Source organism: Narcine bancroftii, chromosome 3 (assembly GCF_036971445.1).
Source record: "Narcine bancroftii isolate sNarBan1 chromosome 3, sNarBan1.hap1, whole genome shotgun sequence".
Taxonomy (NCBI): domain Eukaryota; kingdom Metazoa; phylum Chordata; class Chondrichthyes; order Torpediniformes; family Narcinidae; genus Narcine; species Narcine bancroftii.
The window spans coordinates 27,681,764-27,699,667 of NC_091471.1; the positions used below are offsets into that span (position 1 = coordinate 27,681,764).

Here is a 17,904-nt window from a genome sequence, read left to right on the forward strand (position 1 = left end):
TGAGCTTGTATCCAGGTGCAGGACCATTTTTAACCAGGAATATATTTATCACTATGACATGAAACTATTGGAAGATCATTTTCTCCTGAGCTTAAAGTTCATAATACTTACTCAGGCCTGTGTGCGGGAGGGCGGGGTTTGCAGGCAATCGGGTTGGACAACGACAGTGTGGGGGCATCGGCTCTCGCTGCAGGGCGGCATCTCGGCGGATCAGCGGCCCCGTCACCGTGAGTCGGGGGTCGGCCTGCGGCAGGGAGGGGGAGTGGGCAACGGTCCTGGCGAGGTCAGGCACCCCCTGAGTTTCTGCCGGACCCCCCTTGACCTGCTGAGTTTCTGCCGGACCCCCCTTGACCTGCTGAGTTTCTCCTGGACCTCCCTTGACCTGCTGAGTTTCTCTCGGACCCCCCTTTGACCTGCTGAGTTTCTCCCGGACCCCCTTTGACCTGCTGAGTTTCTCCCTTCTGGTGTTTTTACGAGAACCACAGACTTTCACTCATACATTGATGAGGGAGATCAAGGGCCAAACATTGTCAGGTACCTCTCTGCTGGATAAAGGATACGGTTTAACCCGCTGAGTTTCTCCAGTGTTGGGTTTTCACGAGGTAGAGTCAAAGGGCCGAAGGGCCTGTTTCTGATCTGTCATGTTCTACGGACCCTGCTCTTCTTTCCGTGCCGGTGTCCCAGGGCCTTTAAAGGGCAGTCTCCGCGCTCAGGACCGTGCTGTGATCCCGGTCAGCGGTGGAGGGGCAGGTGAGCGCGGCTAATCCCGATCCAGCCCACGCCACTCCCAAGATTGGCGGGGGGGTTCCACCCTACCTGCCCGACCAGCCTCGCTCTCCACGTGTACTCCCGGCACTCGCCGCTGGTCCGGTGGGAAAACGCAGGGCGGCCGGCGCCCCCATCGCTCGGCGGGGAGCCCCAATCTTCCCTCCGGCGTCCCGACTCCATCTGTAGCTCCAAGAAACGCTGTGCCACTGGGGTTCCGGGCGCTGGGAAGCGGCCTTGGCTTCCCCGACACCGGCCAGGCTGCGCTGCGGTGGGGGGGTGGGCGGGGGGACACGACAGCGTGTTTATAAAACCACCCACCACTACTTTTCAAGGACCAGGATTTTTCTCTCTCTCTCTCACCCTGGGACACAGCGGTTACTGTGTATGCGCTATACTGGCGCGGCGGCCAGCGGGCCACCTCTAATACATTTTTGATATGATCTTGCGGGCTAAATATAATTATATCGCGGGCCAAATTTGGCCCGCGGGCCAGAGTTTGACGTGTGGTCTAGATTATTAATACTTGTTGTAAAAAGCTAGGATTGCAGCACCCTAATAGTAATTGCCTTACATTCTGAAAAGGACCAATTTATTAATACTCTCAGCCTCCTCCCTTTCAAACAGTTTCTGTCTATGTCAGTATATCACCTCCTACATCATTATCTCTAAATTTGCATACCAATCTCTTGTGCAAGACTTTGTCAAAATCTTTTTGTAAGTCCAAATGCACCACATCAACTGGTTTACCATTGTCCAATCTACTGGTTACATTCGCACTAAATCCTTTTTTTTAAGATTATTAGATTAGGTTATTTCTATTTATTTAGGGCAGGAGAAAAAAAAACCGATAAGTAAAGCCTGTCTTCAAAAGACTAAAATGAATGGAGAATGATCACTTATAGATTTTAGATTCTATTAATGGGTGATTAATATATGTAATGTAGCAGCTGCTACACACAGAGAGCGCCACTAGACTCTGTAGGGTTTCCAGTAGAACTGTTTATTTGAATTTTGTGCACTCCCCTTTAAGGCCAATGGGAGTTCCGTCTCACGCAGCAGCAACGTCATCATGTGGCCCGGGGCGCTAGCTTCGAGGCAATGAGCAAGTGCTGACTGCACCATCTTCTGCAGCTGCTCGCCAGTGCGGCGGTACAAATGGGGCCGATTCGCTCACAGAGATGTACGCCGCCACAATAAATTATTTTTATTATTACATTTGGATAAGTCGGTGAATTGCCCTTGGGTAGAAATGGAACTGAAGTTTTCCAAAAAAAATCTAAATTTACACATTGTGTTAATAATTCAAAAAAAGGTTGAGAATATGTGCTCGATTTAGAAAATTCTTTGGGTTTAGTTTTTCTCTGCCTAGTCCCATGGATAATCATGTTTTTCAGCTGTCTCTGCTGGACATAGTTTCAAGGAATGGAATATATTAGGTATCCAAAGTTATAACAATTTTTTTATTTAAGATAACTTTCCCTCTTGAACAATTATCTGCCAAATTTAATCTTTAAAACAGACATTTTTAAGATATTTACAAATTAGACATTTTTTCATTCCAAGCTTTCTGATTTTCCTCAAATCTCAAATACTAATATTCTTATTTAATACTTTCAGCCATATACCCTTTCTTAACTTTAGTAGTATAACTAATTATTTGTCCTTTTAAATAAGCCTTTTTTCCTTCTTTGGCTTGGCTTCGCGGACGAAGATTTATGGAGGGGGTAAAAAGTCCACGTCAGCTGCAGGCTCGTTTGTGGCTGACAAGTCCGATGCGGGACAGGCAGACACGGTTGCAGCAGCTGCAGGGGAAAATTGGTTGGTTGGGGTTGGGTGTTGGGTTTTTCCTCCTTTGCCTTTTGTCAGTGAGGTGGGCTCTGCGGTCTTCTTCAAAGGAGGTTGCTGCCCGCCAAACTGTGAGGCGCCAAGATGCACGGTTTGAGGCGATATCAGCCCACTGGCGGTGGTCAATGTGGCAGGCACCAAGAGATTTCTTTAGGCAGTCCTTGTACCTTTTCTTTGATGCACCTCTGTCACGGTGGCCAGCGCATCCCATACTACATATCTACTTTGAACATTTAATATTTTCCGTTAAGAAAAAATCAATCTGTTTCTTAACAAAAGCCACAAACTCAGTTTTTTTTCATTGCCTCCATCTCTAAGATGGACGTAACACATCCGAACTTTCATAAGAAAAAAAAATAAAGAATGATCAGATATTACTCTACTTTTATAATCTCTCTGCAATATCTTTCCCTGTAAATGTGCCAATATTTAAAAAAAAATCTATTCTAGAAAAAGAATCATGTCTAGAAGAATAAAAAGAGAAATCTTTCTCTTTAGGATTAATCCTTCTCCAAATATCTACCAAATTTAAGTCTTTCATTAAAGCTTCTATTTGTATCGCAATTTTTGCTTTTCTAATACATACTGAGGATTTATCCATTAATGGATCTAAAATGCATTTTAATTCTCCCCCAACTAGAATATTTTCATTAGCTTGACTTAATAACAAAAAGGTGTCTGAAATAAAACATTCATCATCCACATTAGGTGCATAGATATCAAGTAAAGTCCAAAGTTCATTAAAAATTTTACAATCCACTTTTAAAACCCTCCCAGCATTCCCCTCTACAGTTTGTAACTCAAAATATAAATTCTTATAAACTAAAATTGCTACACCTTTTGCCTAAGAGTTAAATAAAGAAAAAAAACATGACCAACCCAATCTCTTTTCAATTTCAAATGCTCTTTTTCAGTCCAATGTCTTGTAAAAAAGCAATATCAATTTTCATTTTCTTAATATAAGCTAAAACTCGCTTTCGCTTAATTGGATTATTTAATCCTTGAACATTAAAAGTAGCATATTTTAAACTAGACATTTAATAAACTATTAATATAAACACGTAATATATAAAAAATGCTCTCCTGTTAAGAAACGAAATCTACTCTCCCTCCCCTAATGTTATATTAAAAAAAAGTTAATTTAAAAAGGAATACAATTAATTCCCCCGAAGGAAAAAAAAACATCCAAAGGTAGTAATTCCCTAAAAAACTGGGTGTGGAACACCCCACCAGTGGCAGATTACTATCAAAGATATCAGTGCCATCCACCTCCCCCCAGCCAGAAATACAATATATATATAATAATGAAATTCAACATCATTAATATATTCAGCTCTGGGACTCCAATCCCAGAGATTGATTCAAATCTTCATCATCACTAGGACTATGTGTCAAAGCCTCCTTCGTCCCATCTTTCCCATTCTGTCCATTTCCATGTCCATTTGCCCTTCTTTTAGGTGACAATGGTGAAATTCTTCCCGGACCATGTAGATCCGGTAACGACTTAGCGAAAACCAATGCTTCGTGATCATTCTCAAAAAATTGAGACTGATAGTTGCCATAAAAAACCTTCAACACTGCAGGGTATCGAAAAGCAAACTTGTATCCTTTCCGCAACATAACACATCTTTGGCCGAATTAAACTTATGTTGACGTCTGATAATTTCTTGACTCAAATCAGCATTAAACAAACTATTATTCTGAATCATAGAAACATAGAAGATAGGAGCAGGAGTAGGTCATTCGACCCTTTGAGCCTGCTCCGCCATTCAACGAGATCATGGCTGATCTTAAAGTTCAGTACCCCATCCCCGCCTTCTCTCCATAACCTTTAACATAGAAAGATAGGAGCAGGAGTAGGTCATTCGACCCTTTGAGCCTGCTCCGCCATTCAACGAGATCATGGCTGATCTTAAAGTTCAGTACCCCATCCCCGCCTTCTCTCCATAACCTTTAACATAGAAACATAGGAGATAGGAGCAGGAGTAGGTCATTCGACCCTTCGAGCCTGCTCCACCATTCAACGAGATCATGGCTGATCTTAAAGTTCAGTACCCCGTCCCCGCCTTCTCTCCGTAACCTTTAATACCCTTATACTGAAGAAATAGATCTAATTCCCTCAAATATATTTAATGAACCTGCCTCTACTGCCCTCTGTGGCAATGAATTCCACAGACTCACCACCCTCTGGGTCAAGAAATTCCTCCTCATCTCGGTCCTAAAGGGTTTGCCTATTATCCTCAAACCATGACCCCGGGTTCTGGATTTTCCCATCATTGGAAACATCCCATCTGCATCCATTCTGTCCAGTCCTGCCAGAATTTTATATGTCTCTATGAGATCCCCTCTCAATCTTCTAAACTCCAGTGAGTACAATCCCAATTTGCGCAATCTTTCCTCATAAGTCATTCCTGCCATTCCAGGTATCAGCCTGGTGAATCGCCTCTGCACTCCCTCCATTGCAAGAACATCCTTCCTTAGATAAGGTGACCAAAACTGCACACAGTACTCCAGATGGGGTCTCACCAAGGCCCTGTACAGCTGCAGTAAGGTATCCTTGTTCCTAGACTCAAACCCTCTTGATATGAAGGCCAACATACCATTTGCCTTTTTAACTGCCTGCTGTACCTGTATGCTCGCCTTCAGAGACTGGTGTACAAGTACCCCTAGGTCTCTCTGCACTTCCCCATCTCTTAATCTATTGCCATTCAAATAGTAATCTGCCCTCCGGTTTGTATTTCCAAAGTGGATAACCATCATTAGGGTTGACTCTGTCTTCCCTTCTGTTCCGCCCGCCGTAAAATCATTTTCCTATCCTGATAATTCAAGCACCAAATTGACACTGCTCGTGATGGTTGACCCCGTTTCCTCCTCAACGCTCTATGTGCCCTTTCCAGTACCAAACCACCTGGAAAGAACTCTTTACCTAACATCTCAGGAATCCACTCCTTAAAAATTTTTATTGGTTCCGCACCTTCCAAATCTTCTGGAAGCCCCACAATTTTTACATTATTTCTCTGGCTTTGATTTTCCAATGAATCAATTTTTTTTAAATTATTCTCTCTTCTGAATTCCCCAATCCACAAACGAATCTTCCACTGTTTCTATTTTTTCTTTATTACTTTGAACTTGCTCTTTATATTTAGAAAAAGCTGTCTCAATTTTTAAAAATTTTTCCTGTACCACATCTACTGAATTCTTTGGCTTGGCTTCGTGGACGAAGATTTATGGAGGGGGTAAAAGTCCACGTCAGCTGCAGGCTCGATTGTGGCTGGCAAGTCCGATGCGGGACAGGCAGACGCGGTTGCAGGGGAAAATTGGTTGGTTGGGGTTGGGTGTTGGGTTTTTCCTCCTTTGTCTTTTGTCAGTGAGGTGGGCTCTGCGGTCTTCTTCAAAGGAGGTTGCTGCCCGCCGAACTGTGAGGCGCCAAGATGCACGGTTTGAGGCGATATCAGCCCACTAGCGGTGGTCAATGTGGCAGGCACCAAGAGATTTCTTTAGGCAGTCCTTGTACCTCTTCTTTGGTGCACCTCTGTCACGTTGGCCAGTGGAGAGCTCGCCATATAACACGATTTTGGGAAAGCGATGGTCCTCCATTCTGGAGACGTGACCCATCCAGCGCAGCTGGATCTTCAGCAGCGTGGACTCGATTCTGTCGGCCTCTGCCATCTCGAGTACTTCGATGTTAGGGATGAAGTCTCTCCAATTAATTTTGAGGATGGAGCGGAGACAACGCTGGTGGAAGCGTTCTAGGAGCCGTAGGTGATGCCGGTAGAGGACCCATGAAACGGAGCCGAACAGGAGTGTGGGTATGACAACGGCTCTGTATACGCTAATCTTTGTGAGGTTTTTCAGTTGGTTGTTTTTCCAGATTCTTTTGTGTAGTCTTCCAAAGGCGCTATTTGCCTTGGAGAGTCTTTTGTCTATCTCGTTGTCGATCCTTGCATCTGATGAAATGGTGCAGCCGAGATAGGTAAACTGGTTGACCGTTTTGAGTTTTGTGTGCCCGATGGAGATGTGGGGGGGCTGGTAGTCATGGTGGGGAGCTGGCTGATGGAGGACCTCGGTTTTCTTCAGGCTGACTTCCAGGCCAAACGTTTTGGCAGTTTCCGCAAAAGAGGATGTCAAGCGCTGAAGAGCTGGCTCTGAATTAAGGCATTTATTAACATCTCTCTTAAGCATAGATAAATCTTCAGATATTGTAGATTGAATTTGAGTCATTTGATGAGACATAGTATCCATATAACAAGCAATCCCTTCCAGTACAATAAAAATTGAGTTCAGTCCAGGTTCCATTGCCATATCTTGAGACCCACCTTCTTCAAGCTCCTCCTCCAGTTGTTCCTGTGAACTAGCTGTATAAGGTAAGTTCTCTTCTTGCTCCCTCATCGTTAAGACTTTCCCCGTGCGGCTGTGGATTTGGACACCTGATGACGGCACCCCGATGATGGTTATCCACTTTGGTAATACAAACCGGAGGACAGATTACTATTTGAATGGCAATAGATTAAGATCGGGGCACCGCTGCTCGGGCCCCCCCGCAGCCCACGCATTCTAACAGATTCTGGAACCTGGAAGCACCGCGCATGCCTGGCAGAGCAAGGGGCTGCGCAGGGGTGGTTTCCAGCACCTTCCTGCGTGTCCACGACTCCCCTGACGGCAGTGCGGGCCCAAGGATTCCTTGTTCCGTCGGATCAGCCGCACACCCGACTTCGCAAACGCGCAGGTCGTCGGTCGATTTCTTCAAGCCGGTGCCATCTTTCGGAGAGAAGACCAGTGCTGGCGTAATATTCAACCTGGCTGGTGTTCTCTGTGGCTTGGAGGCTCCCGACGGCAGCTCCGTGGTTCCAGCTGGACAGGTAGGCCTCAGTTCTTCAGCACTTTTAAAAAGTAGTTTTTTTTCTGTAGTTGAACCTTAGATTTTTTTAATATTAGCTACCCTTATAGACAACTAATGTACTTAGAAGCAGAAATAAAACGTTTATATATGTAGATTAAAGTTTAAAAACAGGTGCTGGAAAAAAAACTGGCTAAGGAGGATTAGGACCGCATGTCTGTCCTCTACACCATCTTGCCACACACCCCAATACTAATATTCTTGATTCATTTTTTAAACTTGCTGTTGTTTCATGGTGAATTCATATACATTTATAATGATTTAGTGTATTTAAGATTGACCTCAGTGGTTGGGAGTAAGAACCATTGGGAATGAGATTTCAACATAACATTTTCAGATGAAGATTGGTACTCTACTATCAGTTTGATTAATGATTCTTTATTTTGTGCAAGGCATTGCTTATTACAATTTATGGTGGTACATAGAATATATTTGTCCAAATTTAACTTATCTCATTTTTATGCAGATAATGATCCACAGTGTGAAAAATATAAACTTCTGGTCTGCATGTTTTGGAGTGCCCAAATTTAGAGAGATAATGGAAAGATATTTTCCAAACTTTATCAATGATTTTTAAGATCGAAATAGAACCATGTCCGTTGATTATTTTGTTTAGTTTTTCATGTAAGCTGGATATACTTTAGCCTTTATCACGCTGATAGCAAAACAAATAATTTGATTGAAATGGAAAGATGACTCTTCACCTACCCCTACACAGTGATTATATGATGTAACATTTGGAGAAAATGAAATACAACATCAAAGATGGAAAGTTTCAATTAGTAAGATCGTAAGAATTTTGAATGTTCTGGAGATTCTCTGTCCAATGTCTGGAGGTCGCTATTGTGATAGTATACAGATATGTTTTTGGAAGATGAATTGGGAAAGGTTTGTTAGAGTAGGTCACATACAAACTTTAAAACAGATCTTATTTGAAACACTAGGGCTCTGCTAATGCAAGACATATCGGGACCTCGACAACTTTTGCAAGAGCTATGAAGGGTGCTCAAGAGACTTCACTAATGGATTGTTGTTTACCAAAGGCAACAGATGAAAGAGCAGGCTGTTGCTGCTATTGTCTGAAGGAGAACTTGCTGTTGTAAGAGGATCATGTGGTTTTGTAAGCAGGGGGAGTCAAACAGGCTTTCAGAGAGAGAGAGAGAGACTCACACACACACAGAGAGATCACTTGTATAGTGTTACAGCCAGCAAGAGCAGTTGGAAATTGAACAGGATAAGCTGGCAAGAAGCCCCATTTTGGAAGACAGCCTGGTCAAAGCCCTTGTGGATCATGCAAGAGGAGAGGACTGGCTGCCTAATGTTTCACTTGGAATAAGAAACAAAAAGGAACCTGTGGTGACCTGAAAGAAAGAGGTTATCAACTGGAGAACCCTGAAGGGGCAAGTTTCGTCAGCAACACACTGAAGTGGCTGATGGAAGTACATCAGTTTTGGATGTCCTGGAACAACAAATCTCTGAAAACCTGCAAGCATCTTCCTGAGTGGTAACCATTTACCTTTCAAGCACCAAAGCCTGGTGAACTTCATAAATGTTCAATTCTATGCACAGTATAAGAATTGCCTGCAACCAGAGAACTTGGAATAATGAGAAGTGAGATTGGACTGTGAAACAAAGAACTTTTCTGAACTTAAACACACATTACATACATCCGCTCTTAGAATTAGAAGGGGGTGAAGTTAGGTTAGTTAAGTCAATAGTGATAAGTTAAAGTGTGATTTTGTTTTCATGTTTAAAGAGAATTAAAAGCAACTTTTGTTTAAATAACCATTTGTCTTCGTGAATTTCTGTTGCTGCTGGGTTTTGGGGTCCTTTGAGCTCGTAGTTTTTGTTTTACTTTTAATTGCCAAATATCTATTTAACACAATTCCTGGCTGAGCTGTAAACTGAAGGTTGCAAACTAGGAGGTTGTTACTCAGGAAAGTCTGCCACTGCTACGATTGTAGTGCCATGCACAAAGTGAACAAGTCATGCAGCCTCTAGAGGAGGGAGTAAAGGGTGACCAACATTCTGGGCCAGAGCCCTTTGTCTAGACGGTTGCACCCCTTCATGGGCGGGTGCTGGTCATCTGATACACCCCTTTGCACTGAGCTGCAATGGTTTTTTAAGGAGATATGTCTTGGAACGTCACATCCCTATTGTTAACTCTTTGAGGGATCCAGCGACACTCACTGTAACTGGTCCTCACTCTGCTGCAGTATTTCTAATTTCATCAATTGAACACTCATCTCAAAACTTTTTAGCTTCAAAAGAGTTGCAGCTTTTTGCTCAGTGGAGCCCCTCTTCAAGTGACGCCCAGGGCACATGCCATGCGGCCATTCCTTAGATGCGCCTCCAGGATCATGCAGCGTTTTGGATCAGGACTCTACCCTTTTGTTATCTGCCTTTTGGTCTATTTCTTTTTTTAAAACAGTGGTATTATATTTGCTGTCTCTCAATATACCGAACCCTCCAGAGAATTTTGGTAAATTACTGCAAAATTATTGATAATTTACCAATCTTCTCCTTCAAAGCTATTTTCTGTCATAATCCCCAAAATCCTTGAATCCCATTCATGTTCTGAATGAACATGATCACTGAGTATCCATAGCTCTCCAAGGTAAAGAATTCACTGCCTTTTGAGCAAAGAAAGCTCCTCTCATCAGACTTAATGTCCTACTTTTAATTCTGAAACCACAGTACAACTCTGATTCTCTGAAATCTTCAGTTATCTGAAATTTAAATTTTTTTTTGATAAATAAGGATATCTGAAATGCTCATTTATCAGAAATTTTTTTGGAGCCGAACTGACCAGGGACCTCGGACTCCCGGCAGTGGTTGCAGTGGATGTCTGTTTCCCACTGGTGGTAGCAGCAGACCTCTGGCTCCTGGTGACGCTGATGGCAGTTAACCTTGGGCTCCCAACATGAGCGGGGTCTTGGTGGGAAGGTGATGGGCAGTGGCCAGCATTTTTTTTTTTTTTGGCGAGAATTAAACATTATTTTAATGCTTAAATAGCCTTGTTGTTTAAACATTGTTGTTACTGGGTTGTTTTTAAAAAATGACCTGTTCTCCAAAAAAAATGTTTATCCGAAACTGGCCAGTCACGATGATTTCGGATAATCGGAGTTGCACTGTGTGTCTAGTCTGAGACCACTGTAAACGAATGTCTTCCCTACATCTCACTTGTCAAGCCTTTCATCAATTTTGTATGCTTCAATACAGATCTCTTATTCTTTTAAATGCTTAAGAATACTGCCCCAGTCTACTCAAAAGGTGCTTTTAAGCTGCAGCACCTCTGTAGACCTCCTGGGTCCCAGATGCGATTAGTGGGGCAAAGGTGCTTCCAGCACCTTTTAAGCTGCAGGGGATGGACCCAATAAATTGCTATCCCATTGATTTAAGGGAGGTCTTAACCTGCGATGACATGGCAAGTGAGACAGAATGCATTCGGGAACTATTGGTAAGTCTCCTTCCCCCCCCCCCCCCCCCCCAGCATTAGCCTACCCCTCTCTTCTCTCCCCCTGATTAGAGCAGAAACTTCAGCTGTGGTTTCACTGTGATGCCAGCGCCAAGTGGAGTAACTGGGTCGGCCATTTTTGTTTTCAAACCCACCGGTGGACAAGACCTAGTTCGGTTTAACTGGGTTTCCTGACAACCTCTGAGGTAGGGCAAAGACCCAGTTAATTTTGGAGCCCACTGACCGGGTCGGATCCTTTCAAGCTGCCTTGTGAGCGGGGCGCTAACTGGGCAAATTTGCCTGGTTAACCCCATTTTATAAGGCAGCTTAAAATCACCTAGTGGTTTTTCCTTAAGGCTTACATGCCTCCATGGAACCAATCCGTTGAATCTTCTCCATGAAACTTTAGAATAAAGTTTCTTTTCTTGGGTAAGGAAATCGAAGGTATACACAATACTCCAAGGTTCTTAATGATTTATCAGATTTTCTCCACACTGTGTTCAAATGCTCCTACATAAAACATGCTGTTTAATTGCTTGTGGCTCTTGAATGTAGCTTTCCCTGACTTTTAGTAACTTTAAACATCACTGCTACCCAATTTCTCAGCATTTAACAAAAACTCTTTTTTCTGTCATGTGCATTGGAGTGGAAAACTTCACAATTTTTTCCAGATTGTGATCCATCTGTCATGTCGCCTCTCACACTATGTCCATATCCCACTCTCCTGTAATCATGATTTGATTTAATTAGATGTCAGCAAATTTTAAAATATAATAAAGATAGATCATTGATAAAGATTGTTAAAAGATGAGACCCAAACACAAATTTCTGCAGCATCTTTCAAGTCACCTTTGTTGTTTATTCCTACTCTTTGCTTCCTCTCCAACAATCAATTCTCAATCCACATTAATATATTTTTAATCAACCTCCTGAATGGAGCTTTAGTACCTCAAACAGCATAGGAACAGGTCCTTCAGTCCTTGATTCCTGGGCCAAGGATGGAGCGACATTAAACTAAAACTCAGGTACTTTAACATGGTACCTATTCGTCTATTCTCTACATATTTATCTATGTACATAGAAACCTTTTCAGTGCTACTACTGGATTTGCTTCTACCAGTATCCTTAGTGCCAGTTCCAGACATCCACCATTCTCTGCCAAAAAAAATTTTGCTGCACACATTGTCAGGTGCATGTCCTTCAGTATATTATATTTTTACCTTGGATTCCAACTGTCTGTATGCCTCTCATAATTTTATGAACTTTTATCAGGTCTCCCCTCAGCCTCTGATGCTCCAGACAAAACAGGCCATTTGTCCAACCTCTCCTCGTAGTTCATCCCTCAATCCAGATATAATCTTGTTAAATCCCTACTGTACTCTTTCCACATCCTTTCTATAATGGAGCCACCAGAATTGCAAATAGCACCACAAGTTCAGCCAAACAAAAGATTTGTATTGCTCCAATGTGACTTCCTCATTCTTGAATCCAAGCGCGTCGTATACCTGACTGAAAATCGCCTGTGAAAATCCAAAAATGTCACATTTCAGAATCAGAATTTATTGGCATGAAATTTGGTGTTTGGCAGCAAACATTCATATTATTCACAATCATATTATAACCATCTTACAACGATTACGATTTTTAAAATAAATGCACAAAAAGAAATGCAGCGTCTTTGGTTCATTGATTACTCAGGAATCTGATGGTAGCAGAGAAGAAGCTGTCCTTGTGCCTTGACTGGTCATCTTTAGGGTCCTGTACCTTTTTCCTGATGGTAGCAGAATGAAGAAGATGTGGCCTGGGTGGTGGGGGTCTTTGAAGATAGAGGCTTTTTTTTTAAAGACACCGGCTTGTATAGATGTCCTTGATAGAGTGAAGTCTGATGCCTGTGATGTCGTAAGCTGAGTTAACAACCCTCTGGAGTTTATTCTTGTCCTGAGAGTTGACGCCTCCATACCAGGTAGTGATGCAACCAGCTACTGTACGGCTGTAGAAGTTTGCAAGAGTCTTCGGGGATATATCAAACCCCCTTAGACATCTCACAAAGTATAGCCACTGGCAAGCCTTCTTCATGATTGCATCAATGTGGGGGTTCCAGAACAGATCCTTAGAGATGTTGACACCCAGGAATTTGAAGCTCTTGACCCTCTCACTACTGACCCCTTGATGAGGACTGGGTTGTGTTCCCCTCATTTCTTCCTGAAGTTCACTATCATCTCCTTGGTTTTTCTGACTGAGTGCAAGGTTCTTGGGTACCAGGATGATTGATGCCCTTTTGAAGCAGGTGGGAACAGCTGACCACTGCAATGAGAGCTTGGAAATGTCCACGAACACTCCGGCTAGTTGGCTGGTGCAGATTTTCAGTACCCTGCCAGATATGCCATCAGGGCCTGACACCTTGCAAGGGATCACCCTCTTGAATGATGTACAGCCAAGTGATTAGACTTGTGAAAGTGCAGTCATTGTATGGCTTGGTATGCATTCTTCATGATAGTGTAGCGGTGGTCGAGTGTGTTGGTTCCCTTGGTCTCGCATGTGACACGTTGGTGGTAGTTTGTCAGACTTCTTCAGGTTGGCCTGATTGAAGTCTCCCACAATAATCGGGAAGAAAGCAGGATGTGCTGTCTCATGGCTGTTTATCACAGTGCTCGGTCCCTCCAATGCCAGCCTGATGATAGTCTGGGGTGGAATGTACACTGCACCCAGGGTGATGGCGGTGAACTCCCTCGGCTTGTAGAATAGGTGGCACTTGATTGCCAGATGTTCCAGGTTGGGGAGCAGGATTGTGCACCAAAATAAATTGATGACACAAACGCCACTTCCCCTGGTTTTTCCAGATGCCAGCGTTCAGGATGGAGGTGTAGCCATTGGGTTGCAGCACTCTGTCCAACATTTAGCCATATTTCTATAAAGCACATCACGCAGCACTCTCTGATGTTGAAGTCTGGTTTGGAGTTCATCAAGTTTGTTCTCCAAGGATGGAATGTTGGCCAGGACAATGGTAGGGAACAGAAGCCTCAGGTCCCAGTATCTTTGCTTGACCTGTAGCTCCATCTGTGTCCATGTGGTCAGGTCTTCTTTACCTGGTCTGTGGGCCCTCTGCTGGCAGTTTCCATGGTGTTTAGCTGGGTAGGTCACGTCTCCAGAATGGAGGACCATCGCCTCCCCAAGATCGTGTTATATGGCGAGCTCTCCACTGGCCACCGAGATAGAGGTGCACCAAAGAAGAGGTACAAGGACTGCCTAAAGAAAGCTCTTGGTGCTGCCACATTGACCACTGCCAGTGGGCTGATATCTCCTCAAACCGTGCATCTTGGCGCCTCACAGTTCGGCGGGCAGCAACCTCCTTTGAAGAAGACCGCAGAGCCCACCTCACTGACAAAAGTCAAAGGAGGAAAAGACCCAACACCCAACCCCAACCCACCAATTTTCCCTTGCAACCATGTCTCCCTGTCCCGCATCGAACTTGTCAGCCACAAACGAGCCTGCAGCTGACGTGGACATACCCCTCCATAAATCTTCGTCCGTGAAGCCAAGCCAAAGAAAAAAAGCTGGTCCATGCTCTGTCCCTTTAAATCCTCTGCAATGTTTAAATGTGTTGAGCACCTGCTGTCTGTGACTCCAGCGAAGTTTAAACGGCCTGATCATTGGCCGTTTAATGGTCCCGCGGTGGTGGTGTTGTACTTGTTTGAGTGCTGGCTGTTTCAAAATCCTGCGGTCTGACGAAGTCTGACGATTCTCCCAATTCTAAGTCTACCAAGTGATCTTAGGGATACCCATGTTGTCGGGTAAGTTTGATTTTACGTTTCTAATTTTTTGTTTGATTTTTAGAAGTTCTGAACAAGAATATTTGATTATCCCATCAGAGCTGCTCACAGAGTCGGCGCAGTAAGGCGCCGTTTTGTGGTGGTTTCCCTTGTTTTTCATTATTTGAAAGTGCAATAATTCAGTATTCTCACATTTGGCATATGGTCACTATTTACCAAATGTTCCTTGACAAGATTATCAATTAACTTGTTCTCTATGTATGAAACAAAATCCTTTCACTCATTAGTTCCTCAATGACTTACAGAAACGTCTTGTGTATATATATAGTATGTATATATTTTCAGGATGCATCTGGTAAATTTCAATTATATTTCTAATTTGTGCCAGATTTTCCATTCCCATATGCAACTCTGTGGACAGCTTGGACAGAATGTTCTGCATCTGCCAGTGGGTGACGTTTATATGGCTGGTAATAATCGCTTTCAAGGGCTGTGTGGGGAAATCGGGGTTTTTTTTTTCTATAGTATTTCTATCAAGGACCACAATACTCAGGACCTTTTTATTTTGTACTTTTGTACTTGCCTGGATAGCTCACATGACAACTAACAAACAAAATAACTGCAGCAGTCATCAGGAGAGTGTAGTGAAGGCTGATTAACATGCATCTTAATTTATTGTTTTCTCTTGCATAGTTTAATTGGTACAAAATTAGAATATCGCATACCAAATAACTGGTTTCTGTGGTAACAATTATTTTTTTCTCTCTGACGGCTGGTTCTCATTTAAATGAATTCTTGCTATATCTAGATAATTTTGTCATAACCTCTGAATAATCCTTTACAGTCAGTTTGTGTTCCTGAATTTTCTTTGATGATAGAATCCTTGTTATAATATTTTACAACAGTATTGTTCATCCTAGACACACCATTAAAATAAAACCTGATTATCCAAAATCAGGATTAGTCATTGTTTTCATACTCCTCTGGTCTTTGGAAGGGATTTGAAAAAAACAAGGTAACATAAATATTAAGAACTGTATTTTCATGGGCTGTGATTGATTCAGGCAAGTTTGTGACGAAGGATTTGGATGACCCACTGAAATTTTAAAATTTAAATCCAATTTCAGAATTGAGGACAGATCCAATGATAATGAGTCTTGGGTGGCAGAATTACATGGAAACACTGACATTTGATGCAGCAAATTGGTTAAAATGCTGGATTTCAGATGCATTTATTCACATAGAAATCAAATAAACCTGCGTGTTTCATAATTCGGAGAAGTCCTCCTTCACCAAAACTGGCTATCCTAGAATAATTATCAATGGTAGAATGAAAGATATTTGTATAAAAAGATGAATTAGAAATGTGAGTTAACCATTGGGTCCTTCAAGCAAGCTTTGCTATTTGTTACAGCTATGGCAGATTTAATGGTAACCTCAACTTCATGTTTCAACCTATCCCATCACCATTTCCTTACTGACCATCAATACAGGCACTGCAAGGCAGTTTGGTTAGCTCCCAGTTTTATGAATGCACAGTAAATTTTGGCTCCAATGCAATCTATAAATTTTATGATGATATCACCATTGTTGGCCGATTAACTTGAAATGCTGAGTCAAGGCACAGAAAGGAGGTTGAAAATCTAGTTTGGTGGTACAAGAATTACATTCTTGCTGGTAACATCATATATTCCAAAGGAAGATTGTTGATAGGTCAACTCGCCTGTTGGAATTGAAGTTCTTGGGAGTCCATACATCAGAAGACCTTTGCTGAAGCAAGCACATCGGGGCTATTGTGAAGACGACACACCACTACTTCTGCTTTCTAAAGAATCTGAGGAAATTTGATGTGTTGTTGGATACTATATCAAATGTGCACTGTGGAAAGTACACTGGTGAGTTATAATTGTAGTTTGGTAATTTGTGTGCCAAGGAATATAGAAGGCTGTAGAAGGTAGCAAAAGTAGTCTGGTCCATCACTAGCTCAGAACTCCTATCCATTGACATCTTTCACACTGTTCCTGATGTTACAGAGTTTTGTGTGGTGTATTGACCCGTGTGTTTGGTTTTATGTTAAAAAGTGACAGTTTGTCTTTAAGAGCCAAGGTGAAGGTGGACTGCTGAGAGAGTGGGAGACGGACTGGGCATGTGTAGAAAATTATCTAAAAATTTCTGGACTTGAATGATAAACCACTGTGGTGCTGTGGAGTGGAAGGTGGCCCAGAGCATGAGTCATGGTCTGGAAGACAGTTTAGAATAGTGGGATTTCAAAAAGGCAGCCAGAAGGATCCGGACCAAGCCAATGGCTCCTCTCTCTGCAAGTAACACAAGTCAACTTCGAATTTTGTGCTCTCTCTCACTCTCAAAGATTTTTAAAGTTTTTCTGTGGGCTGGTTGAAAATATAACAGACTTTAATTACATATGTTATATTTAGGTTGGGGAGTTTATTCGTTTTACACTGTTATAGAAATTTGCATAGTAACTAGTGGGCATTGTTATAAAAGGGGGGGAGGATTTTGAATTAAAGTTTGAAGGTGAATTTTTGTTGTTAAAATAATTGTTCATCTTTACCCCTGTGTGATATGCCTTCTTTGTGGTTCCTGGTTTGATCTTGTAACATAATTTGGGGGTATCATCCGGGATCAAACCAATTTGGAAGCTTTAGGGGCAACTGACTTGTGCTTAGTAATCAGTTGTCTGAGTTTGACTCAACCTCCAGCTTGAAATTAAAAATAAACGGTGAGTGTATAAATCACCAGTAGAAAAACCAGCAACTATGAGTAGTGGCCAGTTCATCGCGAACCCTTCAGTGGTTAATTTAAAAATGGCTAAAAAGACAGAACTGATGGTTATAGTTGGCAAGTTAAAACTTCTTACAGTAAGAACTGGGATGAAAAAAAAGGAAATTGCCTGAAAGATGGTTATGTACTATGTAGGAAAGTGGGTATTTGAAGAAGCTGCATTAGAACAGTTTCCAAAGGAGAAAATGTCAGAGGAAGTAAAGTTGGCTTTGAGAAAACTAGAGTTAGAGGAAAAAAGAAAGGCAGAAAGGAAAGCCGAACGGGAAGCAGTAAAGCAGGCAGAAATAGAGGAGAGAGAGAAGGAATGGAAGCATGAGCTAGAACTAGCTAAATTAATGCTGACCCTAACGCAAGGAGAGGGAAAA

The 17,904-nt window shown here is 42.5% G+C and overlaps 1 protein-coding gene across 7 annotated transcripts in view; it reads left to right on the forward strand.

Annotated features, from left to right (window-relative positions):
* The window catches only part of st3gal5 (ST3 beta-galactoside alpha-2,3-sialyltransferase 5), a 127,744-nt gene that overhangs the window by 42,542 nt on the left and 67,298 nt on the right, over positions 1 to 17,904 (forward strand). The window lies entirely within an intron of this gene.